Genomic DNA, 21,313 nt, shown 5'->3' on the forward strand with positions numbered 1-21,313 from the left:
CACCTCCACTGGGTCCAGAGGGCATCCTAGGACAGAGCTGGCCCTCCTGATCAGCCTCTTCAGTCTCTTCCTGTCTCTGGCAGAGATGTTTCCATCCCATTACGGCCACTATTAAGCTGTGCTTGAAGCTGTTGTCCCGTGAGCCGCCTACCACACAAGCTGTTAACTCTCAGAAACTTGTCCTCTGATTCAGTTGTGGATTTGGGTCTGCCAGACCTCTCTTTGTCACAGTTTGCCCCGTGTCTGAGAGCCTTTTCATGGTGATGGAAACTGTACTCACTGACACCTTGACACAGTGTGTTCCAAAACTGATTTTATGTAGACAGATGGAGTTGTAAGTAATCTAGAAAAGTTGGAACAGCTGTAGGAACTAGTAGCACCAGCTTTCGAGGCTTGATCAACCACCGTTGCTGTAGAGCAGCTTTAAATTGTTAACACAGTTTGTTAGGCCAAAAAAGGCCTTCTTGTATAATACTGAAATGTACATTATTTTTCAGTTTTGGGTAACCTTACCTTTGTTTTAACCTCTGGCAGTTCACATCTGACCTTTGTACCATCTCAAGCTATTCATTGCACTTGAATGACTTGGTATGCAATAAATGACTGGAAAAATAAGGTGTTCTAAAACGTTTGACCGGTATATTAATAATTTATTAAATAATTAATCTTAAGATTTAATTTACCCTCCTAAGACCCAAACTCTTCCACGACATGCATTTTTAATTTCTCTTTGATATTTGGGCTGATTGGGGCCCGATGAATGTAAAAACAAAGAATTACCAGATTTTTTTTTTTTATCTTATTTTTGTTTTTAAGAAAAATGAGAGCCACATATGAGGATATTTGTTTAAAATTTCGATAGAACAGTAGCAATATAATGTCCTGTATGTAAGTGGATATCAGGTCCTAGGAGGTTAAAACATTCTATATTTTTAATTATTTAACAATTAATGTAATACTAATGTAATACTAATGCAATACTTAAATAGTTATTTATTTTTAGTAATTATTAACACATTTAAGAAATTATTTGATGATGGTTTGATGATGACCGAGCTTTGGCCTGATAGAGTCTTTAAGTGGCTGTTTCTCAATACCAACCAGGCCTACACGCAGGCATTTGGACATGTGTGGACCCAAAGTCTGCTTTATCTTTTGAAATACTCTGTGTCTGTCACCAGCTACGCTTTTAATATTATTTTAGAATTTAGTGACTTATTCTTTCAATGTGTGCAAAAGTACTCCAATGATCATAGAGATGGCTGCCAGCTCACCACACAAGTGGTCAAGTTGTTACAGATCTTGCATAACTCTGGCTAATGTTCACCTGTCGGAGGTCGAACTCCGGACAATTTAGGTTATATCTATTTGATATTTAATCCTAGATGTTCATTTGTATTATACTCATTTCAAACATGAATTTTAAATTAAACCAACATTGAAAACTTGTATAACTTGTATAAGGAGGAAAGAGAACATTTTGACCACAGCATGTTGTGCTGCTCATAGTTACTGAAGTCTGGTGTCGAGCCTGCTTCTAAAAAGATTCAGTTATCTTTATTTTAAACACACCTTTTAACACCTGTTAGTTTTGGAGTCTTTATGTGATATTTGTGATTATTAGAATAAAAATTGAAATCTGTTTGTGGTGTTTCTTTTCAATAATCAGCATGGCCTGTGTATACACACATAATCTTTATTAAAAGAGATTATACTTGTTAGAAACTATGAAACAGATTGTACAGACTTCTGGATTCTAATCTAATATTTTCATTGTGAATATTAATCATGGGGGTAAAAAGCAGTCCATCTGCTGTGTCCTGTGTACCACGCAGGGAGATCAGCATGTTCAGGATATCTTTCCACTGGATGGATTAACTGACCCTAACAGGATGAACGTTCACACACAGCTGGTTATAAGCCTGTGCTTCTGCAGAAAATGATCCTTATTACTCCCAACTAATCCACTGAAGTGAAAATCGACAGTACAAAGAAAATAAAAATATACCATTCAAACGCAACGCAAGGATTTGGCCTCTACACTCCCTCACTACATTGAAGATTAGACTTAAAACTTTCCTTCTCCGTTTGAATCCTCCCTTAGTTAGGCTATAACAGGCATAGATTGTTGTAGATTTCCCATGATGCATTCAGTTAGAATCTCATTGAATGCAGAATCAATACAGCTGAAGACTGTTTAAAGCAAAAAAAGTTAAATCTCTGACTGAACTAATGGTTGCTAGTGTGTCAGCTGAAAATGTGTCTGACTGTGAGATGAGCTCATTGGAGCGCCTCTTCTTCTCCCTGAGATCCATCTGCTTCAGCCAGCCGTCCTTCAGCAGCACCAACACCAAGGTTACAGTCCACCAGGCCAGAGTTTTACCATCTACTATGGAGCTGGCCACCATTCATCTACAGAGACAGGAAAGCACAGAGATCCATCTTTAGCAACAATGACTTGCAATAATGGTTTAATCTGTGAGTTTATCAGACTCTCAGATAGTTATGTAGGAATTTTGGCGAACTGTTCTTTACATAATTGTTTGCGTTTGCTGAGGTTTGTGGGTTTCTTTATGCCATCACAACATTTCAGTCAACTTGAGGTCTGGAGTTACAGGACATTATGGATCACAGTGATTCTTACTTCTTACTTAGAGGTACATGTAAAAGTAAAAGTACTCAGTTACAATAAGGGTCTGAAATTCTCATCTGTCCAATTCAATCAGATCCAATTGAATTTTAATCATACAGCGGTAAATCAACAAACTCTAACATATTCAGTGAGTTTTAATGACACTTGGAGCAGCAGAATACAGCAGGTTACCCAGTCTGAACAAAAGATGGAAATCCAGAAAAGGAAACTCACCCTAAGAACAGGAAAACAGAGATAAGAGGAGAGCAGCAGGTGGTGAACAGACACTGAAAGCTAACTGATGAAACAGCTGGCCTTTAAAGTACACAAGGAGCTAATCAGAGAAGAAAACATTGAGAAGGGAAGGCCATCACTAAGGCAGGAGAGGATAAAGACAGGTGGAGCTCATTCAGACAACAGACAGAGCTTCAGAAGAAAAACAGCATTCATTTGATCTGTGAAAATGATAAGAAGGAGAAACTAAAGAGTAACAATAAAATCCAGCTAAGATGCAAAAACAGAAGCTTTTATCAAAAAGCACATTTGCTGAACTCAAGTCTGTCTGCTCCACCCACCTCTAGCTATACAGTTGATGAAGTCACAGATTGGCTTACCTGAGCAGGTGAGCACCAGGACTGGAGGAAAAGCCCATGATGAACTGATAATGATTGCATGTTTTAAACACCCCATCGCTGAAAAATAAGTAATTTCACAGTAAAGTCTGGGAGCCCACAGAGGTCTTTCTGTGGGCTTCTCTTTTAAAGAAGCACGAGGGCCACAGTTCAGATGTTTGCAAATAGAAGCTGCTTGCTTCAGGGTCATGCGGAATGTATGCACTGGTCTCCACTCTCCTATTTTGACTTCCAGTGTACCTGCACAGCGACTGGCTCCATCCACTAACCTGATAGGCTCTGAACAGAAAGCAGAGAGTCATCAGTAAAAAACGAAGTGAGTTTGAAGCAAATCGAAGCTGCAGCTGCTCTTCTACCTGAGCAGGTGAGTCCAACAGCTTTGCCTGGTGAGCAGCTGCTTCTAGTAGAGTTTGAGCTCCTACAGTCCAGGAGAGTAGACTCATGGCCTTCACACTGGAACTCTTTGCTCCACACTGGAGCCCCCACATCTCCATAGAGCGCCCCCTGGAGGGCTGAGGGAGGCCCGCAGCCAATCTCCCTACAGACCACCTCTGCATCCTGCTGGTCAAAATCATCTTCACACACGGAGGTCCAGCTCTGCTTGGACTGGTTAGACTGGTTGTAGTTGACCTCCAGTCTGCCTGAACACAGACTGGTCCCATTCAGCAGCCTCACAGAGTCTGAAGAGATCAGAGAAGATCCAACAGACAGAGATCAGAGACAGCAGACACGAGAAGAAGAGGTCAGCAAACAACTTCACTGATTCAAACTTTCAAAGTGTGAAAATCAGAGTTCATCCAGTAAATCCAAACCAAACATGCACAAAGACAACAAAAAACAGCTTAAGAAGTTACAAAATATACAACTGAACTGTGACAAATGTGCACAAATATGAAGAACCTAAAGACAGCTATAAGTTACCATCTAACAGGTCTTTTACCTGGCTAAAGTCTTTGGGCGCTTTTCAAGATGCCAACTCAGTTCACATCTATTTATACAGTGAAATCACAACAACAGTAACCTCGAGTTGCTTTGTGTGGTAAGGTAAAGACCCCACAATAATACAAAGCAAACAGAGAAAACCCCAACAATCATATCACCCCCAATGAGCAAGCACTTTGGTGACAGTGGGAAGGAAAAACACCCCTTTAACAGGAAGAAATGTAAAGCAGAACCAGGAAGGCGCAGCCAGAGATGTATAAAAGTGTGTGTGTGTGTGTGTGTGTGTGTGTGTGTGTGTGTGCTCGTACTTGCCTGTGTATGTTGACTACAAGACAAAAATAACCTGCTGCTTTGTGTAATTCTCTAAAACTTTGTAATCAAATTACTCTACATATTATAATGTTTCACATTTATCACAGGTGTGATGCTTAGGGAATAATATTTATGTCACAACAGATGCACGAGCAAAAAAAGAATCCAAGCAAATATTTTCATTTCAAGAAGGAATCAAATTCCTATTCTAAATCTCATACTTGCTAAAAATGCTGAAAATATCCTCCACATGGCACTGTGAATGTAAACAGTTATTTTGAGTGTTTTTGATGAAACTAAGGTAGGTAGGTATACTTTTTTGACATCTAATTGTGTTTGAGGACTTACTGAAACAACATTTTTGACTTGATGTTAGCCTTAATGTTATTAAATTGTATTATTTTCCATCAAATCAAGCCAATGGGCCTGATTTGTTCATCCATTGTTGTTAATGAATCACATTAAGTGTTAGCAGAGAAGGAGTTAATATTAGTAAATTTGGTAAAAATAAAGATTAAACTTGTAGAAATCATAATTATCACAACTAATTATTTAACTTTTTACTAAATGACAGTAGCTGGTAAATCAATATTACTAAGTTGCCAAAATTCTAATTTTATGTTCTACATTTTCAGACAGATGCTAAACAATTCTGTGGCTTAAGACCGCATGTTCCTGTGGCCGGTTCGTGAATGGTGGCCTCTGATACCATCCACTTTCAAGCACAGTGTGTTTGAGGTTTGGTCTGATATAAATTCACAAGGGCTGGCACTCTCTACCAATATATTTCCAACAAACCAGATAAGTGGGCCTTTACATTATTCTGCCAAGCAAGTTCATCTGTCATCATCCACGGCTAGCTGGTGTATCAAGGGGGATCCACATCCTTCAATGCTGCCCTTGGTAAATAGGAACAGAAGTTACCTCCAGGAGCCAAAGTTATGAGAACACTATGCAAAACCATAAAAGAACTGCAGTTCTTCATAAGTTTCAGCTTTGTCCAGAACTTACACACTTTAAGGTGCATTGGTACTGTACAACCAAACTGCACTGGTGGAGCTCCCTTGATAGCAGACAAAGATCTTATAAAGACGGGCCATGGAGCTTGGGATTATAGGTCTGCTGAAGGTCTTGACTGCAGTAAAATGGTTTGACAACAAATGTGTCTACCTTCTGAGCAATGCCTGTGGGATGATGCCATTTTCAGCTGCAAACGGTGAGGCAAAGAGACAACGCAAAGATCGCTGTTTCATGCCCATCACTCATCCCTGCAAATACTGAGTATATGGGAGGAATTGAGCTTTCTGACATGCTCTGACATCTGTAAGACCCTGGCCAAGTTAAAGAGATGACATATTTTGCTGTTTGGATACATCCTTGACTTGAATTCCTGGCTGGTCTACAAGAAGGACTGTGCTCTAATGAACCAGAAACTGATGGGTCTCAAAAGATTCTGCCTGGCTGTGGCTCACAGTCTGAATCAGAATGAGAATACTTTATTAATCCTGAAGGAAATTATGGGTTACATCAAGCAGCACGCTAATGGTGCAAAAAACACCACGAAAAAACCTAATATGAGTTGAGAGGAGGAGAAAAAAAAACTCCACTCAGACTGAGCTCCTAATGGGAGAACAGTTTGAAAACTGAAAAAAAAACAACACCCCAGCACAAAAAGCACATGACTATCAATACACCATAGAAACACACGAAAAGTGACATGGATGGGTAAAAGGTGAGAGACAGCCAGTGTAGACAGCGCATCCAGGCCTGCAGCAGATACGCCGGTCCCCTTGATCCACCGTCCGCATCAGGAGGGAATAAGCGTCGAAGGCGTTTGGAAGGGGAGGGGGGATGAGTGTATATCTGTATGTGTATATGTGTGTGTGTGCGTGTGTGTGTGTGTATGTCCAGAGTTCAGCTGAGACAGTGTCCTAAGTAAGACAGGCTAAGTAAACAGTCTTCCAGCCAACCCAGATGGCCTTGCGTAGGATAGGAAGAAACAATCAATACACAGTCTGTTTTCAGGGTGTTGTTGTTCAGCTCCAGCCTTGAGACCACTGAAGTGGTAGCCGCATGAAATGATGGTGGTTTTTACTTTAGTGCGAACAACTCATGTGAATTTCAAAGCTGTTCTAACAGTCCAACACTGGTCTCTCAATCTCCCGTTGGAGAGCCGTGAGCTTCTCCATGATGTTATCAGTCTTGCTCTCAAAGAGCAGTTTCTGAGAACTCGCAACCGCTGTGAGCTTCTCCAAGATGTTATCCAATTTTCGCTCAGCGGTCTTATTCTGAGTGTTCACGGCAGCCTCAAGCTTCTCCAAGATCTCATCCATGCTGCGTTCAATGAGCTTATTTTGAGCACTCACAACTCGTCCCATCGTTTCAATTACAGTGGGCAGCCTTGTGGGGTTTTGAACAGCCGATTCAGCTTTCTTTAATCTTCGATAAGCCAGAGCCAAGCCAGCTCCGATCAGCAAGAACCCTGTTATCATGGTTACGAACAGGTAGATGTCTTCAATGTCCTCAATCGACAGTCCTGCCAGGCACACGACCCTCCACTTATGCCATCTGTCCATCGTGTATCCGGCAGGGAAAGTACCTCCATGACACTCAGGCTCACCCGAGCCCAGGCTTCTCATTGAGAAGAGGATGTCAATTGCAGTCAGGGACCAGTTGATCAAATCCACAATTCCTCTTTTAGGTTTTAGAGAACAGACTGTGAGAGAGTGTTCCAGGGAAAGAGTAAAAAAATAGACGAGACTAGACAAGGACACAAGAAGCTAAGCAGGGAAGAAAAGGGAAGAGAGAGTAGAAAAGTGTGACCGCCTTCACCAAGAGCCAAAAGGAAATAACCAAGTCAACAAGCCAGTATCTAGAGTTGGACAACCAAAATTCAGCTCTTCACCACAGGAGTGCTACACCCCAAGAGCCTAGCAGCTCAAGCCACAAGCAGATGTGTTTGATTTGCAACATTTTTGTTGTTGACCCAAAGCCACAGCTGAATCAGAGGACAAGTTTCTGAGAGTTAACAGCTTGTGTGATAGGCGGCTCATGGGATGACAGCTTCAAGCACAGCCTAATAGTGGTCGTAGTAAGTAAGTCTCAGTTTCAACTGTGACGAGAAAACTTTGAGCAGCAGGTTTGACAGGATGAGTTGCAGCAAGAATGCCACTGCGTGGACATCAAAATAAGACAAAGAGGCACGCCTCGGGCCATAAAAGAGCTCTTCTGAACACTAGAAGAAAGTATTATGAACTTATTAATCAAAACTGGAAATCTGAGGTTCATCATGCAGGTTCTTTGTATGCCATTGCGTAGGCGAAAGGATGGTTCCACACTGTGTGGCATCAACTGTTAAACGTGGGGGAGGAAGTGTGATGTTTTGCTGCATCCTGAATTGGTGACTTGTACAGGGTGAGACCCACCCTGAACCAAAACGGCTAACACAAAATTCTGCAGTACCACCCAGTACCATCTTGTATGTGTCTGGTGGGTCAGGGGTTCATCCTACAGTAAGATAATAACCCAAAACAAGCTATGCCATAAGTACCTCAGGAAAAAAGAACGAGATGGAAAGCTTAAAAACATGATCAGTGGTCAGCACAGTCTCCAGACTTTAACCCCATCAAGCTGGTTTGGCATGAACTGGACAGAAGAGGGAAACCAAAGCAACCTACAAGTGTCACAATGTTGAAAGATTTTATGTTTTATGTGTTTTTATCCGTTGTTTTATTATCTTTCATTAAGAAGCATATCATGAAGTGTTCATATATTTCACAAGGTTTCTGTTGTGCAAGCTGACATTTAACTCTACAACACAAATAAGTTAGACAGGAAACAGATGCAGCACCCAAACCACAAGAGTTGAAAAGTGCACCACGTTTCCTAGAGGAAGCAGCCAGACACACATGTGACACACACACACCCACACACACAACCATTGGTTTAGAGGAACTTGTAAAAGAGGAAATGTGATGTGCTTGCATACGTGATGTAACCTATAAAAAGAACTGTTGCCTGCACTCAGAGTGTGGGTCTCACCAGAGTCCTCACCCGTGCGCGGGGTCTCGCCAGAGGCCTCACGCATGCACGTTGCTGTTATTATATTCTAACTGTCTGAGTGTCTTTATTCAACCTGAAGAATGTCTTATTAAGAATAAACTCTTGACATTTAATTGGTCCTTCGAGCCGGATGTAGGACATCGAATTATAACTAATTTTATGCTCCAACGGAGTGACCTCGTCGTTTCCTGACATCGTGGAGAGCCCGCGCTGAAGTCTGTCGACAGCCTCTTTCCTATGAAGGAGAAAAGACCAACTACGTGAATTCGGGGTTGGCCAGCGTTCTTAGTAAGAGGTCCACGATCCTGGGGAACGAGGAGGAATCTCTGACCGGCACTTATATCATCATAACCAGGTGAATATTAACACTCAAAGACACATCGCGAATAATCGTCTTTTAGATTGACACTTTTCTAAGGGAAAAACTCGTCCTGTAGGGACTGGCAGTTTAAAAAAAAAAAAAAAAAAGAGAGAGACTCGCTTGTAAGACGAAACTGGCAGTCCAGAGGAGACTCGTTTCGCAATAAAAAAAGCTGGTAGTCTAAAAGACTCGCTTAGTAAGACGAAACTGGCAGTCCAGAAGAGACTCGTTTCGCAATAAAAAAAGCTGGTAGTCGACAAATTTACTCCGGGAGTAAATGGGAAAAGGAAAGTGTCAATTAAAATAGGATTACACTGCCGCGTATGTGAATTGTTTGTATTTAAAAAGAGGAAGTGAGTGTCATTTGAAGAGGGACAGTAGGACCCTACACCACTTCTATTGTTTTCCTGTGTCGACTGAAATACTGGTGAGGAAGGGAAAAGGTTGCGCTTCATCGCATAAAATTAAGGCCGCCCTTGACATTAGGACAAGGGTAGAAGGCTGCCTTAATAACCTCCCCTAACTCTAATACCAGAGAAGGTCACACAGTTCTGTTTGTAGTGTTAATAACACAAAATCAAAATGGGAAATAAAACAACAAAACTCACTGCTGACGAGCAGTGGTTAGAAAAGAAATGTCCAGGCGCCGGACAAATTAGTGCATATAGATGGAGAAATCCAAAGAAAACCTAAATGTCCCACGTGGGAGGGAAAATGCATTGACTAAATTATAAGAAACCCTCCAAGCAGAAATAAATACTGAAAAGGAAGCTAAAAAGAAATCAAAACATACATAAGAGTTGTAATATTTTAAAGCATGGAAAGAGGAATGAAGTGGAATAAACAAAAGGTTAAATTAAGGTTGACTTAAATTAAAGCAATGAAACAAAATTGGGAAGACAACCAAGCTGAATGAATAGAATGCGTGAAACCAGATAATCCACACAAATATATCAAATAAAAAAGAGAGATGCATAAGGTATATTACGGCTGTGTCATTGTTCAGCCAGGGAAAGAGTGTGGAAAAGCAAATGTCTCCAGCTTGGGAAGGTGTGAAGCTGCAGGTCACATCGGCCTTTGATGGATACATAATAAAATATAAACTAATATACTATTGTATATTAGTAGTAAAGTAGTGTATTGTGATATACTATTGCTGTTATAAAAAAGGAAAAACAATACAATGATAACATTAATAATGACATACTATTATAATAGGAAGAGGCACCTCAGTCAGTTATGATGCGAGGTGGAAGATTGTTAAAAGTAGTCTGAGTCAAGCTTAAGGTTTGCTCAAACTCAGTACAATGATATAGGAGATGAAGAAAATAAGGAAATAACTACACTAATCAGGTGCATAGAGACACTTGACCTGCTTGTAAACCTGTCATCTTAGATGAGACTTTGTTAAGATGAAGAGCAAACCTATACTAACAACTAATAAGCCAAACCCTGTATACAACAGCTAAAGCTACAGGTTTGAGAAGCTGAATAAAATGAATTAAATATGTGGACACTACCAAGCTGATGAGCAAGTTACACATTTTTTTTTTTTAATTTTTATTTGTTTTTTAGAGCAGAAGCTGCATATTAAAGGTCACACATGCAGCTGTCTGTGAGCTCAGTTTTTTCCTCACACTTCTGCTCTGTTTCTGGCAGCAGCTTTTTCTTTTTCTTTTTGTGTCCTTGATGATGATAAAGTCCAGAGCCAGCTGAGAGCTGGGTTATCTGTTTTGTTTTATGTGACAAGGCTGAGAGATTAAAACTTAGTTTCTTGTTTTGAAAAAAAAAAAAAGGAAAAAGAGAGGTTTTGTGTTTCTCAGCCAAGAACAACTACAATTTCATTTTCTGTTTTGAGACAGGATAATAATAATAATAATAATAATAATAATACTAAAACAAAGAGTGATGTTTTGTTTAAGTGTTGAAGCAGGCTAATACTGCAACATACCGTCTAGTGCATGATCTGCGAGCAATATATGAAATCATCTTATTTATCTTTAAATAAACTCCAATTATGGAGACCTGAAGTCACATGCTTAGGGCACACCCTCAGGTGAAGGCAGAAAGCTACTAAACAAAGAAAAGAAGCTATACAGAATGCGCCACAGCCACAAAACTAAGTATTCACATTCTTTCTGACTCTTTGTGAGCCTGAGTTATGACCTTGGCTCCCTGTTTTTCTGCTTCCACCAAAGGTGGGGGTGACGCTCCCGTGGCATGTGCTCTGTTCCCTTTACTATCACAAAGAAAAAAAGAGAGGCCTCTGCTCTCTGAACACAATACTCTTTTTAACTCAGCGGTATGAAATGTCATGAAACAGTGTAACTCACTCACAGTAAATCAGCAGTGAATCAGCAGTATAGGATAATATAGGATAATACAAACCTATCTAATAAATCTAATGATTTTCAAATTCTTTTAACTAAGAAGTATGATGTGGCCTACAGCAGTATCATGATTCACTCATTTTGATTACAGGTATAATGTAATATATGACAGCATAATAATCTCACAACTGCTACAAGCACATTTGCCTTTCTTAACACACGCGAGGCAACTGTTAAGAAAATGCCCTTTTGGGTGAGACAGGCCCAGAGGCCCTGCATGCAAGCATACTAACACACATACATGTAATGAAGAGCAACTTACACTAGAGCACACACTATATGTGCGCCTCTATATCTCACATTGGTGTTAAAACAGGAAAAACTTAATAGTTTTGTTATCAACTGCTGAATTTACCCACTACTGACATTTAACTCGCCAGCTTGCAGGACAATAGGTGAAACGTTTGTGAAAACAGAGAAGGAAAAATAAAGACACAGAGAGAGTCTGGTATGACCAAGCAGTGACCAGACAATAAATTTAGTTGGTAATACAATAAATTGTGAGATGCTTTCTCCTTGATTGATGCAACACAAGTAATTTACTGTATGGAGGAAATTCTCTTTTGTGATAATCTTTTGAACGTGCATTTCTGTTGACCTGTCAATTTAGCGCATTATAAGCTGATATGCAAATTAGTTGATTGATATTAGATTTGAAAAATAACTGTATTATAAAATAAGTGAATAAGATGTAACAACGGTTGAAATATAGTTTTTTGTTTCTAGTGTGTGGAGAAGGTTTTATCATGGCACACATCTGTTTACATGGGAGGAAACTCCTCATGTGATGCGACATTTAGCAATTTGCAAGTGTGCAGCACGTCAGAAGAATGACTATGAAATTACAAAGGGAAACAATTTTACTGACAAAGGATGAACAAAAAGCAGCTCCCACAGCTGAGCAAAAGAAATGGCTGAAATGCGGAGCGAAACTAAAAGAAGGAAAACCAATACTTCCAAAATCTCTACACAAAACAGCAGCCTTAGTGACACATGGAGTTACTCTCCATGCGTCAACAGGAGGGATAAGAGATATAATCTCCAAAATACACTCTAAATTTCGAAACTTCAGCAAAATGCTGGCCAGAGTGTATAGGCCTAGTAAAAATGTGGATGAGATTAACCCAATGCTCGCAGAAACTGACACCATTTGAAATTGTACACGGTAGACCTTTTCCTCTGCCTATCACCAGTGAACCAATAGACAAGTCAGTCAAAGAAACAACCCTAGCAGAATGGATGACAAAACTGCTAGAGAACAAAGAAATAGTTCTGAGCAACCTACTGCCGAATGATTCTTCTCCAGTCTCTTCCAGGTTGAAACCAGGCGACTGGATCCTGATCAAGGTACTCCAGAGGAAAAACTGGAGCTCTCCGAGGTGGGAGGGCCCTTATCAGGTCCTGCTCACAACACCGACAGCGTGCAAAATCGCTGAAAGACCTTCGTGGATCCACCAGAGCCACGCCAAAAAAGTACAAGGGGACACAAGCCCAGACGCCAGTCCACCTATCATCTAGTGATCTGTAAGTGAAGGAGAGGGCAGATTGGGTATACCCCGCCCTCTTGACTTCTCGCTTTCAGTCGACACACTAGGTGATCTGGTGAACTTGGTCGACCTGAAGAAACCCCATTGTAGCCCGAGCACTGACCTAGCCCCACCTGCCCGGTAGAGTAAAGGAAGATCAGTCCAACCTGCAAAACCAGAAGAGCAACCCATCACTCAAGATGTGTCCTCATCCTGTGGAATCAGATCCATGACCATGGTCTGCCTATGGAGACTTAGAGTCCCAGAAAAGCAGGGTGTATCTTTTGTTTATCCAAAAAAGACACTGCAACCGGAATCTTCCTGGCACAAGCTTATAGCCCGATAGCAACTGAGGAAGAAGAAGACTGTGTTTAAAAATTTCAGACACTTCACATGATGTAGCAATTGAAAATGCGCGAGCAAGTGAATGTCTACTGAAGTCTATAGAGTATGGGTGAAATATATTAACAACAGGAGGGAATGTTGAAAGATTTTATGTTTTATGTGTTTTTATCCGTTGTTTTATTATCTTTCATTAAGAAGCATATCATGAAGTGTTCATATATTTCACAAGGTTTCTGTTGTGCAAGCTGACATTTAACTCTACAACACAAATAAGTTAGACAGGAAACAGATGCAGCACCCAAACCACAAGAGTTGAAAAGTGCACCACGTTTCCTAGAGGAAGCAGCCAGACACACATGTGACACACACACACCCACACACACAACCATTGGTTTAGAGGAACTTGTAAAAGAGGAAATGTGATGTGCTTGCATACGTGATGTAACCTATAAAAAGAACTGTTGCCTGCACTCAGAGTGTGGGTCTCACCAGAGTCCTCACCCGTGCGCGGGGTCTCGCCAGAGGCCTCACGCATGCACGTTGCTGTTATTATATTCTAACTGTCTGAGTGTCTTTATTCAACCTGAAGAATGTCTTATTAAGAATAAACTCTTGACACACACATTTCTGGGAACTATTGCAACAGATATGGGAAGAACTTTCTGTAGAATATTTTATTTCTATTGTAGAAAGAATGCCATGGGTGTGTTTAGCTGTTATATCTGCCAAAGGTGGTGACTTTGATGAGTCAGAATCTTAGAATACATTTTGGTCTATAAATTGATTCCGTGATTTTGTTTTTTAACTACAATTGCTTAAGGTGGCTTTGCCTGACGAAAGAATAGATCTTTCTGAAGTTATAGTTTAAATTGAACTTTGTTTTTGGTTAATAAATGTAAATGATTTTGAAGTTAATTCTATTAATTGTACAATTGTAATTGTTTTTGAAATTTCTTTTGAAGTTGTCATCACTCATTTTTAGTTAATCCCTATAGAGTTAACTGCTGATTGAATTTTTCTTCTGAAAGTTTGATTTCCAATCATCAGGTGGTAGCTGCAGAACTAACTGATATCTGTTAATGTTTATTTTGCACTCTGGTTCCTCTATTGATTTGCTATTTGTAGTTATCAGTTTATACCTATAAAGGTACCTCCTAAATTGGCCTAGCATTCTAAATTTTCTTTAAGTAGTTTTCTGTTATCAGTTTGTGGTAATCAGGTCTAACTGGTATTTACATTGTGTTCATTTTTGCATTCAGATTCTTCTATTGATTTTGTTATCATTTGTGATCAGTTAACAGCTATAGAGTTAACTGTCAATTATTTTTGGTTTTAAGTTCCCTTTGAGCTGATTTCTCATATCAGTAAACAGATATAGAATTAGCAGGTATTTGTATATATTGTCACTACATGAAGTCTGTGTTTTGGGGAAAAGAAAAAGCATTGCTCTCCTGACAGCCCTAAACAAAACAACAGAACGGGCGGAGGGGGTCCAGGATGGAAGGACAGAAACAAAAGAAAAGAAAAGGAGTATGAGTCCAGAAACACATGAAAACAGTCCAAAACAAGTCCAGAGCAAATCAGGAGGTCGACCCGGAGGTGGACAGCACATAAACTCAATCCACAACAGTTCAGGGGGCCGGCTGTGCGAACAGCAGCGACGCAGGTGAAACAAATCAGGAGGCCGACCATGCCGAAGGCAGTGGTGGTGACAGAGCAGGTCCGGAGGCCGGCCGCAAAAGCAGTGGCTGCGACAAACTTCTTCAGGGGGCTGCCCTCGGTGGCGATGACGTCCACCTAGAGGCCTGGAATGTCATGGTCCCTGTGCCTCACCAGCTGATCCCGTATTAGGCAACATTTGTTTTTGTTGTTTTGCTCTTTCTCTCCCTCCCCCTCTCTCTCTCTCTCCTGTTGGGGCAGTGGTCGATACGGGCTCCCGCCCCTGGCCCACGCACCTGCCACCTCCACACCTGCTGCCTATCTTCGTAATCCTGAGCCCTAATTAAGATGGCAGCACTGTGCTACTTGCCGCTGGATCATTGAGCTATCAGTGTCAGTTGCTCAGTAGTTTGAAGAATTCGAATTTGAGTCTGAATCTGTGAGTTTTGTCCGTCAGTTAATCTGTAACTGAAGTTTTTTTGTGCAGATCTTTCCCTGCCTGCCTGTGATCCTGTGAACGAGTGCGTGGATGTGTGTGACCCAGTTACGGAGTGAGGAGAGTCATTTGGAGACCTTTTGGAACGTGTTTGATCCCCTTCCTTTCACTCACGGACCCTGAGCTCTGGACCCCCCTTTCCCCCTCCAGCACATTCTATATATTACCACCTGGTGTAGTTTGTGTAAATAAATTAACTGTCTTCTCCACAAGGATAATAATCGTGACATAGAAAGTGGCCGGCGAAGGCGAGGTGGTACAGGCCGAGCTGGATCGGATGGCGGTGTAGCACCGCAGGACCAGACGAGGCAGGACCAGACGAGGCAGGACCAGAAGCATGGAAGTTGCTGGTGTTGGAGCAGATGGTGGCTGAACAGACTCCCCAGAGCTGTCAGCAGACACGAAGATGTGCTGGCTGGGTCCTCCAGGACCCCAGTTAATGAGGCGTGATGCTGGGAGGGCTCCTCAGAACCCCAAGCTTTTGTGGCACGATACTTGACGGGCTCCTGGGGCCCTCCAGCTGACAAGGCATGAGGCTGGCTGGGTTGTCCTGAACCCCCAGCTGACAAGGCAGGATGCTGGACAGGCTCTTCGGACCCTCCAGCTAACGAGACAGGATGCCGGCTGAGTTCTCTTGAACCCCCAGCTAGAACAGAAGACGGCTGGATGGGCCCCTCGGACCCTCCAGCGGAGGTTGGCGGCTAACCGAGACCCCCGGACCCTCCAGCGGAGGCAGGCGACTGAACGGGTCCCCCTGACCGTCCAGCGGAGACAGGGCCAGCTTTTGAGAACCAGCAAATGTTTTAATGAAGTGTGTTCCCTGCTTGAGATAAGAAGTAGAAGATTGTGGCTGAACTGATGAGTGGACTGACAGCTGAACTAAAGGCGACTGAGCAGGCAAATGAGGTGCAGGCCGTGCTAAAGGCTGAGCTAGCGTCAACACAGGAGACTGAGCTATAGGTAGAGGGGACACTGGAGACTGAACTAAGGGCAGCAGAGTGGCTGACTGAAGAGAGGACAGCAGAGCAGCTGCCTGAACTGAGGTTAGCTGAGCGGCTGACTGAACTGTGAGCAGCTGAGCGGCTGCAGTCTCAGGAACACCAGTCTCTTTAACAGGGGTTGTGGGTGAGCCAAGGAAAACACCATTTCCCTCACTTGCTGCACAGAAAATAAATCCAGAAGAAATAGTCCTAGTGTCAGAGTCAGTGTTCCTCTCACTCACCAAAGCCAGTTGTTTAGATGTCCCAACATCCATATGATGCTCACGCCGCTGGCGCGAGCATCATTTCCTCCTCAGAGATGGCTCCAAATGGCCGGGTAACGCCACATCCGGTGGTTTGGATGGAACATCCTCTGTCAAGCCGAGCAGATGAGCGGTAGCGGCGAAGGGATGAAGCTCAGGGAGGAGGAAATCCTGTGCGAGCAGGTGCAGTGAGTCCAGTAGCCAGGATTGACTGGAAATAAGTTGCTGTAGTCTGGCTTCCACAGTGCAGAGAAATCCCTGTCCTTCATGTTCGAGCCACAGGTTAATCAACCTCGAAGCAGCCAACAGCCAACATTCGGAAGAAGCCCCTTTCCACTGCTTATATCTGCGATCTCATTCTTTTGGTCACTACCAAATTTTCATTTGTATTGTTCTATTTTATAAATGAATCAAATCAATAGGAGAGTTACAACAGAAGAGTTCACCTGTGCCTCACATCAGTTTTGAGGATTTCTTAACTTTTTGAAAGTGCATTTTGCAAGTTTATCTACAGCTGTTTCTCCTGTGCACTAGTGCATGGACTGATGTATAAATGTCTGGAAAAACTCTTAAAGACTTCTAGGGAATGTTTTTGAAGCACTCCCGTCCAGTCATGTATGTGCAGTTTCATGTGTTGGCTGCAGACTGAGCAACGTTTTGTTGGCAGGTTTTAATGTCTGTCTTTTGGCCAAAGGTCTAATTGCCAGATTCGGATCCACACTTCCTTTCCTGATTCTCATTATGAGTTTTTCATTTTTTACTTATTAAGTCATAGAAACTATGTGATACTGTCCAACAGAAAAATAGAACAGGATTGCAGAACTTCAGAACTTACCCTAGAATCTTTTGGTTTAAAATATTTTAATTAATATCCCTGGATAGTAAATAATCCAGGGACTATTGTCAGTATTTCCACTGCTGCACTGCAAACAATAACTGTTAATAATTATTTCAGCAAACTTTAATTGTTACCAAATACAGTTTAAACGAGTGTTTCTGACACTGCCACTGTGTAACTCAGTTTAACACAGTAACCTGAAGGGTCCATCCATTAGGACCCCATCCTGGTTTGGGCTCTGCCTCCAGACAGTTAACAATATCTTTACACTCACAAGAAGGGTTTCTCTCTAAGTGGAGACAGCTACTCACTAAAGTGTAAAACTGTACCAGCACATTCAAAGCAGACGCTCACGTGTTAACGATGGCTTCTTTGTGTGTGCAGCGGAGTTCTGCGCACATGAGTTGTTGAATTTAAGTGCAAGGAAGTTGGTTGTGCCTGTGATTATTTGCTTGCACATTTGTTGTGACATAAATATCATTCTATAGACTCTGCATTATATTAGAGCTCACTGTGTAACTAGGTTCTAATAATATCTGTTGGTCCTTAAACACTAATTTCAAAGTAAGCATGGTGTCAACAAACTCCATCACCTGCACACAGTCTGTGCTCATATGTGCAGGTATTTATCACAGCACTTTCTAAAAGACTTCCACATCAGATACACCTTTTTCTTCATCACCTCCAGGCACATTTATGGAAATGGAAGATTCTTTGTGATTGTTGAAAGGAAACAATTTCCATGTCAAAGAAGAAAAGAGCACCTGAGGAAGGCCCAACAGTGTCTTTCTGAGAATCTTTAGAAAAATGGACCGGAAGAAGGAGCTGCTGATCATCTTCTATAGCTGCTCCATTGAAAGTATGCTGACAACTGCATCTGTGTGTGGTTCTCTAGCTCAGGGGTGTCAAACTCAATTGCACAAGGGGACAAAACTCAAGGCACACTTTAGGTCGCGGGACAAACAAGATAAACATTTACTGAACACACTAAAACAATGTTTTTTAAACATAAATATGAATAAAAACAGACAGGAATATTATTCCAGAATAAATAAACTTAAAAAAATAAACTATAATTTTAAATATTTTGCTCTCCATAAAAATATATCCTGTCAAAATTATTAGAAATATGAACATGCTGCCAAAAACCCCAGAAAAAATAAATGAAAGCATACACAAGGTTGGAGCCGCATGTAGACGGAGCAAAGTCCGCTGTCTTGGTTCAACATTACTTGGCAACAGGGAAAGTGAGGCACTGGTTACACTGGTGCATTTGAGACAGCTTCACTTGAAATGCCTTCACCGCATCATACATGTCATGTCCATGAACTGACAGATTTCCTTGCTGAGCTCAAAAACTCTGTTGAGAATTTTTATCCCAACTCAGCCAACGGACCTCTGTATGATGAGGAATGTCGGCAAACTCTGAATCTATTTCCCACATAAAAGACTGAAATTGACGGTGATTTAAACTTTTAGCTCAGGTAAAATTTACGGTTTGCGTTACAGTGATCATTACATGCTCCGTTTTTAGGACTTTACCACACAGCCTTTCCTGGTGTGTGATGCAGTGATATGCTGTTAACTCACCGGTACAGTTCTCCTGCATCTTTACTAGATCATCTACATCCTGCACAACACCAGCGCTCCATCTGTTGTCCCAGGGCAGTTTCATGTCGGTTACACTTTGACATACGTTTTAAAAAATGTCTTTTCCTGTCGTTGTCCCGTGCATCGATTTAATGTTCAATATTTCCTCTCCACGGATTAAGATGGTCAGCTGTGCAATGTCCATCATGTCTACACTTTCATCCACAGCAAGAGAGTATGCAATAAAGTTTTTGCTTCTTTCACATAACTGTGTTCTTAAATCAGTGGCCATCTCACAAACCCGATCAGCAATCGTATTTCTCCTCAGGCTCACATTTGCCAAAATCTGCGTTTTGTCTGGACACAAGACGTCGCACAGCTTCATCATGCAACTCTTCCGAGTGGTACCGGCTGATTTGGCTTTCTCCTCTGCTACAATAAAATTTGCTTTCACAACAGCTTCACTTTGTGATTTTGCTCTGGTGAAAATCATCTGCTGAAATGTCAGATTCTTCTTTAGCTCTTCTACCTTCTGTAGTTTCTGCATTTCGGTTTTTCAGCTTATGTTTTGACTGGTAGTGCCGTCTTAAATTAAATTCCTTAATTACAGCCACATTAGCTCCACTAATAAGATACGGGTTTAACAGCAATGTCTGTAAACATATATTCAGCCTCCCGCCGCCGGTGCTGAAAGGCTCTGTTTTCAGAATCACCTTTTCTCTTCGCCATTGTGAGGGGCTAGCTAACAGGTTTGACTTGATTGATGCGGGAATGTTCCCAGGTAGCCTAGTGTCCAGCAAGGAGGCTGCAGCGCTGCATTATGGGATCTGTAGTTTGTGTGTTATTAGCGCCTCATATCGCCGGGCCATGCATAACAATAATAGTACATCCATATAAAATGATCTTGCAGGCCGGATATAAATGTACGGATGTGGCCAGTGGGCCTTGACTTTGACACATGTGCTCTAGCTGCACAAAAAAAGACACTTCAAAGGGGAAAAAAATCATTGGACAACTTTTACAACAGGGCAATAGCCCTAATCAGTGCTATCAGCTGATCGGACCTCCCTGGACTTTTTGGGGGGCTAACAACAACAACAACAACAACAACAACAACAGTAATAATAATAATAATAATAATAATAATAATGTGCAATAAAACATAAACTCATTCTTTGTATTTATTAAGCTAAGATGCTGTCATGCACTCAAACTTTTTATTTCTTTTTATTTATTAAGTTAAGTTACTGTGTTGTTGTCTTGTTGTGTTTTGTTGTGCTGTGCATAGTGCCAACGTGGGACCAGTTTCCATTGTACTCTTGTCCTAGGTATAACTGTGCAATGGCAATGGAGTTATCTCTCATAAGTCAGCATGATGGAAAACACTGTGTACTCTAACCACCTCCTTCTGTAACAAATGATGTCAGTGACGTGGTTACCTGAGCATGTGAGATCTAAAGTGTAGCCAGAGATAGCTGAACTTGCAAACTCCGTCAGAGGGGATCCATTCCCAACAACGTCCAATGGTATCCTCCACACAGGTGTGTATGAGGACTGCCTATCTTTTATAGCAAGAGCAGAGCCACAGTCCAGCTGTTCACAGGCAACAGCTGCTTCCTTCAGGGCCCAATGAAGTCCCTCCACTGGTCTCCATTCTCCTATTTTCACTTCCAGTATACCTGCACAACGACTGGCTCCTCCCACCAACCTCACAAACTCTGAACAGAAAGCAGAGAGTTTCAGTAAAGAGGGGAAATTCCTCGTGAAGTTTGCTAGTGAGTTTGATTTTGGTACTATTTTTGATTTCTCTGTTTACCTGTTGAATTGTGTTTCACTTCAGCCTGGAGTCCTGTGGAGAAAATGAGAGAAGAACCATCATTGTTTTTCTCTTGACTGAATCCTTTAGAGGTCCTCACCTGAAAATGTCCAAGCCTCAAAATCTCTTGGAAAAGTACAAAAATATGGAACCCCCCCCCCAAAAAAAAATAAATAAATAACGTAACTAGTAGTTAAAGTCTCTTTTATGGACTTTTTTGAATAGATATTTAGTAGTGAGGCAATCAGTGACTCAAACAGTTATTGATCGCCCCTGTGTTTGCACAGTGGCATGAAAGCAGAATGTTCTCAGCCCCTGATAAGTTGTGTGGAAACAGAGGCTCTTTGTGCAGCAGGCCACTAGGTAAAGAGTCATTCTGCAGCAACAGTGGGATGATTTCTTGGATCAGATCAGGAAATCTTCTGCTTGAAAATCTGAATGTTGAATGACAGCATCAGGTAAATGTAAC

The 21,313-nt window shown here is 41.6% G+C and overlaps 2 protein-coding genes and 1 long non-coding RNA gene across 8 annotated transcripts in view; 2 read left to right on the plus strand and 1 right to left on the minus strand.

Annotated features, from left to right (window-relative positions):
* Window positions 1–21,313, plus strand: part of LOC100703578 (nuclear factor 7, ovary) — a 972,198-nt gene that overhangs the window by 855,217 nt on the left and 95,668 nt on the right. The window lies entirely within an intron of this gene.
* LOC100708849 (scavenger receptor cysteine-rich type 1 protein M130) overlaps window positions 1–21,313 on the minus strand; it is a 284,144-nt gene that overhangs the window by 261,924 nt on the left and 907 nt on the right. The gene's annotated exons all lie outside the window — the stretch shown is intronic.
* On the plus strand, window positions 8,191–13,762 carry LOC112846325 (uncharacterized). Its single transcript, XR_003219239.1, has 2 exons — window positions 8,191–8,935; window positions 12,638–13,762. It is a non-coding gene; the product is annotated as an uncharacterized LOC112846325 (long non-coding RNA).

The sequence above is a fragment of the Oreochromis niloticus genome, linkage group LG3, assembly GCF_001858045.2.
Source record: "Oreochromis niloticus isolate F11D_XX linkage group LG3, O_niloticus_UMD_NMBU, whole genome shotgun sequence".
NCBI classification, from domain to species: domain Eukaryota; kingdom Metazoa; phylum Chordata; class Actinopteri; order Cichliformes; family Cichlidae; genus Oreochromis; species Oreochromis niloticus.